The following is a 9,303-nucleotide window of genomic DNA, read 5'->3' as shown; positions in this document are numbered from 1 at the left end:
TCTTGTTCAACCTGCCTCCGGAATAAAAACAGCAAGAATAAAGCTTGGGGATTGTTGAGACCATTACCTATCCCTGAAAGACCATGGGATAAGATCGCAATGGACTTTATTGTTGAGCTTCCCCCCTCTGAAGGATTCTCCTCTATCTTCGTGGTGGTGGATCGCTTTTCCAAAATGCCACATTTCATCCCCATGAAGGGAACTCCATCTGCAACCGAGACAGCCAGAGTATTCATTAAAGAAATTGTCAGACTCCATGGAATTCCCGGTGATATTGTTTCTGATCGTGGAGTCCAATTCACGTCAAAATTTTGGAAATCATTATGTGAAGCTCTGGGTATCAAGTTAAATTTCTCTTCAGCCTACCATCCCCAAACAAACGGGCAGACTGAACGCACTAATCAAACGTTAGAACAATATTTACGTTGTTTCACTTCTTTTTCTCAGGAGGATTGGGCTTCGTTACTACCCTTGGCAGAATTTGCATTTAACAACTCTACTCATTCCGCCACAAACCAGTCACCATTTTACTCCAACTATGGGTTTCATCCCTCCTTCCTGCCAACATCCTTACCGGATTCTCCTGTACCAGCCATCCAGGATAGGCTGAATTTCTTTGTTATCAACAATCAGGTACTTAAAGAAACCCTCTCTAAGGCTCAGGAGGACGATAAAAATTTTTTGGACAGGAAGAGAAGGGGGGAATTGGATTTAAAAATCGGTGATCGTGTGTGGCTGTCAACTGCAAACCTGAAACTGGCGTGTCCCTCTAAAAAATTGGGACCCAGATATTTGGGACCTTTTCCAATTAAGAAGAAAATTAATTCAGTAGCCTATGAACTTGAACTTCCCGGCTCATTTAAAATCCATCCTGTATTTCACACTTCTCTACTTAAGCCTGATGTACCTAATTCCTTTCCAGGTCGGGAGTTAAGCCCTCCAGAAGCTATATTGGTAGACGGGGAGGAGGAGTTTGAAATCGAAGCCATTCTGGATTACAGGAAGCGTCAAGGACAAAACCAATACTTGATTAAGTGGAAAGGCTTTGGCCCTGAAGAAAATTCCTGGGAACCCGAAGCAAATCTTCATGCCCAGAGGCTTATACGGGCTTTTCATCGCTCTCAAAGGTCAGTTCTAAGGGGCACCCGGAGGCTGCCCTTAAGGGGGGGGCACTGTCACTCCCCTCTATATAAACAGGATCCTGGCCTGACATCAGTGCTGGATCGTCTTCAGCTACTCCTGTAGACCTGATCGTTGCTCCTGTGACCTTGCTCCTGTGACCTTGCTCCTGTGACCTTGCTCCTGTGACCTTGCTCCCGTGATCCTTGTTCCTGTGACCCGTTCCTGACACCCGCTCTTTGGATACCCTGTGCTACTATCTCCTGGACTACCTTTGACCCCGGCTTGGACTTCGACTTTGGCTTGTCTCCTGAATCTGTACCTCGTTTGCTTGCACGTTGCCAGACCCTTGCTTGTTCCCGATTACGCACCTGCCTCCTGTTATTGTACCGCATTGCCTGCCAGTTGCCGACCTTGCCTGTTACAGACACGCAGTGCTTCCTGCACACCTGCTGATCTTCCGGTGCCTACCTACGTGACCAGTTAACATCTCTTCTACCGTGAGGACCCAGCATCTCCACGGTCTGCTACTTCCACCTTCAGGCACCTGCACCCTTTCGTGTCCTCACGCTCCCTGTCCCCATCCTCAGGGGCGTGGAGACCGGAACCATGCGAGAGGCCACCCTCAGCAGTCTGACTCCACTGTAAGGTACGTGACAGTATCTCTGGAGGGCTAATCCTCGTATTTTTCAAAAACCGGAACACTCTGCGAGTGTAGCTGCTAACCTTTCTGAATTTTTCTCCTTAAATGACCAGTCGGTTTCAGATCCAATGTTGCTATGGTGTGCGCACAAGGCATATATAAGAGGTGTAATGTTACAAATCTGTGCAAGAGAAAAGAGGCAGAGGACACAAAAACTTGACCAAATTCTCCATAAGATTAGATCGTTAGAATCACTTAATAAGACATGTGCGACTTTGCAACTTGCACAAAGTCTTGCCCAAAATCGCTCTGATCTCAGACTTCTTTTGATAGAACAATATGACAAACATGTCAGATATTTCAAATTGTCCCACTATTCCTCTGGGAATCGGGCAGGCAAGTTTCTTGCTCAAAGGCTTAGAGCAGCAAGAATTAAGTCAAAAATGTTGTACCTTATACATCCTCCAACTAAACGGAAGATCTATAACCCCAAGGAAATAGCAAACTCCTTTGCTGAGTACTATGCCTCACTCTATAATCTAAAAAACGACCCCAACACCCCTCAACCGAATGAACATACTATAAAGGAGTTCTTAGCGAAAATTAATTTGCCCTCCCTTACCCCTGATCAACTTAACTCCTTGAACTCCCCTATTACGGAGCCTGAGATTAGGAAAATCGTTAGAACCCTCCCTCTGGGGAAGTCTCCAGGCCCAGATGGGCTCCCCAATGACTATTATAGGTCTTTTCAAGACAACCTTATACCAACACTTATGAATGATTATTCAACAGCAATGTCCTCTGCCTCGTTTCCTGCAGAAATGCTTAAAGCATATGTAGTTACCATTCCGAAACCAGGAAAAGAACCCACTTCACCAGCCAACTTTAGGCCGATCTCTTTGCTTAACTCTGATGTTAAGCTATATGCGAAAATCCTCGCACATAGACTACTCACGATCCTGCCTGGACTGGTAGGTGCTGACCAGGCAGGCTTCACTCCGGGCAGGCAAGCCTCTGATGCCACGAGAAGAGTTATTAACATTATGCAATACGCCGGAGCCTGTCGGGTGCCTTCTCTGCTCCTCTCTTTGGATGCGGAGAAGGCATTCGACAGGATTCATTGGGGTTATATGAGACTCACATTACAAAAATATGGATTTACAGGCCCTATCCTATCGGCCATAATGGCCCTCTACTCGTCCCCCTGTGCGCAAGTGTATACATCTAATATGCTGTCGACCACGTTTACCATATCTAATGGTACCAGACAGGGGTGCCCCCTATCCCCTACTATCTTTAACTTAGGCCGCGTACACACGCGGGGACTGTTCGCTCAACTTTGTCCGTCAAACAGTTTCAGCAAACAGTCCGCTCAAAATTAGCATGGACGGACTTGCCCACACACGACGAACGAACAGTTTGCTGAAACCGTGCGCGATGACGTGAACGGCACGTACGACGGGACGGAAAATACGACGTCCTATACACTGCATTACAACTTTCGGCGTGTAAATCCTTTCTGAGCATGCGCGGAACTTAGTTTGACGAACAAGCCTACACACGAGGGGACTGTTCGCTGAAACCAAGTTTCAGCGGACAGTTTTTCGGAATTTCCGAAAAACTTTGTTCAGCAGACTGTTCGCTGAAACTGTCCGCTGAAAGCCCACACACGGGCGGACTGTCCGCCGAAACACTGTTCAGCGGACAAAGTTGGGCGAACAGTCCCTGCGTGTGTACGCGGCCTTACTCATAGAGCCCTTAGCGGAAAGGATTAGAACTCACCCTAATATTGCTGGCTTTGACCTTCCGCATGGTTCACATGTTATCAATTTATTCGCGGACGATATCATTCTATTTCTAACCTCACCACGAACCTCCCTTTCCTACGCCCATAGCACACTTATAGAATTTAGAAATATATCCTACTATAAGGTCAACTGCACGAAATCGCTTATTTTCCCATTAGGACTTCCCTCCCCCCTTTGTGAATCTTTACAGAACGCTTTCCCCTACACCTGGAACACAGATAGTATAACATACCTTGGCCTAAAAATTACTGATATCAAGACGATAGCAGACGCTAATTACGGGCCCCTCATAGACAAACTTACTAAAGAAACCAAACGCTTGGCTAATACTGAACTGACCTGGTCGGGTAGACTTGCTACATTTAAAATGCTACTTCTCCCTCAAGTACTGTATGTCTTCCGGACCCTACCTATCCCGGTAAAATCGAAACATATCAAAGCTCTGAATTCTCTACTTAAGAATTTCATTTGGAAAGATTCGAGGCCCAGATGCGCAAAGCCTTTACTGACCAAACATAGATCGGCCGGGGGGATGGGTCTGGTCGACATACAGGACTATTATAGAGCCTCTATCCTTACTCAACTGCGGAAGTGGTTCCACCAACCGTCGGACACCCCTTGGTGCAGTGTCGAACGTGCCTTGAGCCCGACCAAGGATCTTAAACAGCTTCTGATGGTCGACCCCCTACATCCAACTCCCACACATGTTTTACCTCCCACTCTCCGTGCCTCCCTAGATGCCTGGAGGACTTTTCTAAAACTTCCTCTTCCATCTGACAGGCTGACTACCATCCCAATACCCTTATCGACCCTACAACAGGCCATACCCAACATGTCACTCACGAGCTGGCAGGAAAAGGGGCTACAACTTATCTCTGACCTATATGATGGGAACTCCCTTATCCCGTTCGACATTGTCCAACTTCGTTTTAACTTATCATCATCCGATAAATATAAATATAACCAAATCCATCACTTTTGCAGATCCATCGCATCACCCACCATTCGCCTTCCAAAAGAGGCCTGGCAATTTTATAATACTACCCCTATATCTTCTAAAGGTATCTCTTTATTTTATAATCTATTCCAATGTAAAATGGACTTTGTTAAATCACCCCCCTATCTCAAATGGGAAGCCGACCTACAGACGACCTTTACTATTCCACAGTGGAAGGAGGCTTTCAAGTGGCTATACAGAGCCTCAAAATGTGTGAATCATTGGGAACTGTCACAAAAGATTGCCCTGAGGTGGTATCTTACCCCATACAGGGTTGCCCAGTTTAGTAGAGATAGCTCACTGTTATGCTGGAGGAGCTGTGGGGAGGTAGGCAACTTACTCCACATGTTTTGGACCTGTAAACATCTCACTAGCTACTGGAACTCCATATTCCGCTCGCTCTCCAGCATCACAGGCATTATCACTCCCCCCAGCCCGACCCTGGCCATACTAAATTTGGGAATAGACTCCTTCCCACCAGAATTTAGAGTAGTGGTTACCCACGTATTGATAATTGCCAGATCTCTAATCACAAGACATTGGAAGAGGAACAAAGCCCCGGATGTAGCCGAGGTTTTTAATACTATGCAGACCCAATATACCTATGAGTCACTAATAGCAGCAGCGGGGGGAAACAAAAAATATTTTGATAACAAATGGAAATGTTGGACAACTTGGTATAAACGTACGAACTGATTGGTACCCCAGCCAGGTAGACTGGACCAGACCGACTACACCCTCCCCACCCCCTCTCTGACTCCCTTCCTTATGCCCCCTATTACAATTTCTTGTGTGCACAATATTCGGTAGATACTGGTATGACTGTGCTTCCGCAGCCCAGGGATGTCGGATTGTTAGCTTTACGAATGGGTTAATATATACATGATTCACATCCTGATATTCCCTTGATTGCGTATCTGTCGCAATTTGCATCTGTTGGCTTACTTACATCACTGTACCGATATCCTGTAACTGGGGTTTCTGTTTTGTGTTTTGTTTTTTTGTTTTTTTTCCTGTTTTTTCTTTTTTTCTTTTCTTTCCCTTTCTTGCCATTATGCCTAATACAATGTGGAGATCGGCATCTGTTGATTGCAGGGAAATGTATTTTCTTTTTGCTCTATGTATCCTGTATTTCTGTATACTAAAAATTTTAATAAAGACTATTTACAAAAAAAAAAAAAAAAGAAGATGCTGTGTCCTTTAAGGTTCAATCACTGCCCTTTTCTGGATTTTAGAAGGTGGAGCTTAAATTGACAGCAAGGATCTGTGATTGTGGTTAGTCTGGCTTCCTGCCTCAAAATACATGTCTGTTGAGTTAAAGGAGACTGCAGTTTAAGAGTCAGTTTCCACTCTCAATCCAAAGAGGTTAGCTTCTGCAATTCTGGTTGGGAGCACAGGAAAAAATTAGAAATCCAGCACATCATCCGAGAAGTCAGCGAAGAGCTCCATGCCAGGAGCATGGAGTTTGTTGCTAAAAGTTTTGCTGGGTAAAGCATTATTTCCCATATACTGCACAGAGTTTTGGAAATAGAAAATGGTTATCTAATCCTTACAATTCCTTTCCTGATTAACCATGGCAGCATAGGATTCCTCCCAGTTGTTAAGCAGTCTAGTTATGGCGCACGTGGACTGGATCAGCCTCAAACTGAGTCCCAAGTGATAGAAGTGAGAGTGAAGCATACCCCATTAGTATGCTTGCATGGAGTTAATCAGGAAAGGGAAATTGCAGTAAGTATTTGATAACAAAGTTCTTTTTTTTTTCATCTAGACTAGCATGAACATGACTGTCTAATTCCTATTCACATCCTGTTTTTTTCGTAGCAGCAGCTCCAGGGCATATTTTTAAGTGTCCTACATAAATTGCTTATATTATAGATAGCAGCTTATGATCAAGTAGCTTTAAAGATTCTATGTATACAGTAGTAGCACTCAATCAAGTGAAGATTTGTAATGACCCACTCTAACTGTTCTCTGGGGAGAAAGCTTTCAGAAATCATTTAGAAAGTCTCAGCCAATTGCTATTGTTCCCCCCCCACCACCTCCACCCTTTCTCCATCATAGGCAAAACATCAATTCCTATGCAGTCAGAGCATTCATGTTTTAGAAGAAATCTGGTACTGTAGGCCTTGAGCAAGGATCATATTGTTTTTTTTACCAGTCTTCCCTTCAACAAAAAATAATTTCATATTTAGATCAGATTTAAGTCAAGCCAGAAAGAAATTAGGATTTATTTTTCAAATCAGACATTTATCAAGTTTTGGCTGGCGTGTTACCGTACATCTAACATGTTTATGTCCTATGTGACACTTGTTTCTGGTATTAGTGATTAAGACCCCATGTGACCCCTTTGAAAATCACCCCATCAGAGAGCTCTGTTTTCTAAACCACAGTCTCGGTTTGTCATCTTTTTTGCCAGCTATCTGTCATATGGGTTTGTTTTATTATGTTTTGAATTTTTTTGGCATGAACATTCACATTTATGGCGTGCATCAGTCATGTTTGTTGACTTTTATTCTGCAAACCTACAAATGTCTTGGTTGTAGTATTAGATGAAAATAAATGATGCATGACTTTCCAGGCAGATGAAATCAATGTTGTTATACTGAAAAATCTTGTAATTATAGCTTTTGTTTCTCTTTTGTTGCTTTTTTTACTCTAATTAAAGGAACTACACAGAATGTATCTGAAAAATAAAAATAAGTCTTGATTCAAAAGTATTCATGCATAGGTATGTAGATGGCATAAACAAAATGAACAATTGTTAGTTCTGTGGGTATTGATTACTGAGAACTTGATTAGTGAACAAAGTTGCCCAGGATGCTGATTGCAAGCCAGGTCTTCTCCAGTAACAGTACCTGGCCTCAGAAATGCTCTTCTGGCTGAACAATTCCCATATCACACTCCAAGGATCATGTGGAAAGCCTTCTCTTAAGGTAAAGCGTAAAAAATATGAATTAATTAATATTAAAGCTTATGGTTTTGGAAAAAGATGTTGACAAGGTCATACGGGTGTGATGGTGAGATGACCACAAATGTTTACTCATTCTTTTTTTTTTTTTTTTTTTTTAATATGTTTTTTATTGGAGAAAAAGGAACAGTACATAACAAAACGTTATATATACCATGGAAAAAGGTGTATATGGTACATATGACTAGTTATAATAGCAAGTACAACATTTTGAACAACCTTGGGAAGGATAACAATCAAACCCTTGTTACTAATCATCCTGATGACTATTATAAAGCAAGAGGAGGGTAAGTGGGTCTCGTTGTGTAGTAACTGAATATCTAATAGGGCAGCGGGTCAGTTGGACAACCCACGAGTAACTGATGAAAAAATATATGAGTTGTTACCATTGTTGAAGCAGTTACCTAAGGAAACCGGTATGGTATAATAATTTATGATAAGCTTAGATGTCCGTATCTAATATGTTTTGCATAGGTTGTTGTCTGAGGCTATAACTGGTGTGTGTGTCCAGCACACCACCAAGATTTTTAAAAGAGGGGGGGGGTGGTGGGGGGAATTAAGAAAGGGGAAAAATTGGAGGGGGAGTGGGTAACTGCCAGGTGCCATAGCAGGTGTATATTATAAATAGAGTGAAAGGAATATCCCATTTGAGGATGTGTTTCAGCATCGTAACCTATAAAAGGTATAGAGGTCAAAGTAATTATGTTGATCGGACATTCTTTTGAGTTGGGTAAGTGGCCGCATTACCAATACTAGATTGTGCCTTGGGGGGGCCTAGTAAATGGCCAATAGTTATCTCAATTGTGAAATCTTCGTTTGTATTCCTCAGTATATTTAAAGTGTATCCAGCAAGCCCATAGGGTAGTGAATTTTTGAGGTGAGTTGTGAGAGATTGCTATGAGTTCTTCCATTTCTGCAATCTTGTTAACTCTCATAAACCAATCCCTTATGGAAGGAATTCTTGGGGAGCCCCAAAGAGGGGGTATACACAATTTTGCAGCATTAACAAGCATCATGGCCAATGATTTAAAGTAGGGTAAGTTTCCGGAGATATGGAGATGGAGAAGGAATTGGGCAGGAGAGAATTCGAGTTCGTATGTGGTAATTTTTGAGATCAGTTTGTGGACTTGAAGCCAGAATGATTGTATGTACGGGCATGACCACCAGATATTGAGGAGTGTCCCCCGTTCCCCTTGGCATCTCCAACATCTGTCTGACTGGGATGTGTTGAATCTGCTTAAAAGGTAAGGGGTGCGGTACCATCGTGAAATTATTTTAAAGTTTGTCTCTTGGGTGGAGACGTTTATAGATCCTCTATGAGTGTTTCGGTATATTATGTCCCAAGAGTCTTTTGTTAACTCTAGACTCAGATCTCTTGCCCAGTTTTCACAGGCCCTGCCTTCGTTGGATTGGACGTTCCACCAGAACATATTCTGTATTTTGGATATAATATGACGTTGTGATTCACTACTTAGACACATATTTTCGAACTCAGTCAACTCGTCAGAGAGATCTGATTGATTGTTGACACTATCAGTAAAGTGTTTGAGTTGCCAATAGGAAAGGGGAGTAAGTTTGTGTGCTTGCCACGTCTCAACTAGCTGTTCCCGGGGTAGTAGTTGACCGTTCCTGACTATGTGATGCAATCTTATACCTATAGTTGGTTGCGAATGTGTAAACGGGTGGCGATCCATACCAGGTGGGAAGTGTGGATTAGAGAGGACTGGCGAGAGTGGGCCTGGGTTTTTGGAGAGGTGAAATAGGCGAT

This window comes from Lithobates pipiens, unplaced genomic scaffold, assembly GCF_037356315.1.
Source record: "Lithobates pipiens isolate NorthernLeopardFrog02 unplaced genomic scaffold, aLitPip1_a1.2 Scaffold_18, whole genome shotgun sequence".
NCBI classification, from domain to species: Eukaryota; Metazoa; Chordata; class Amphibia; order Anura; family Ranidae; genus Lithobates; species Lithobates pipiens.
The sequence above is the reverse complement of the archived record's forward strand: the minus strand, read 5'-3'. Positions refer to the sequence as shown.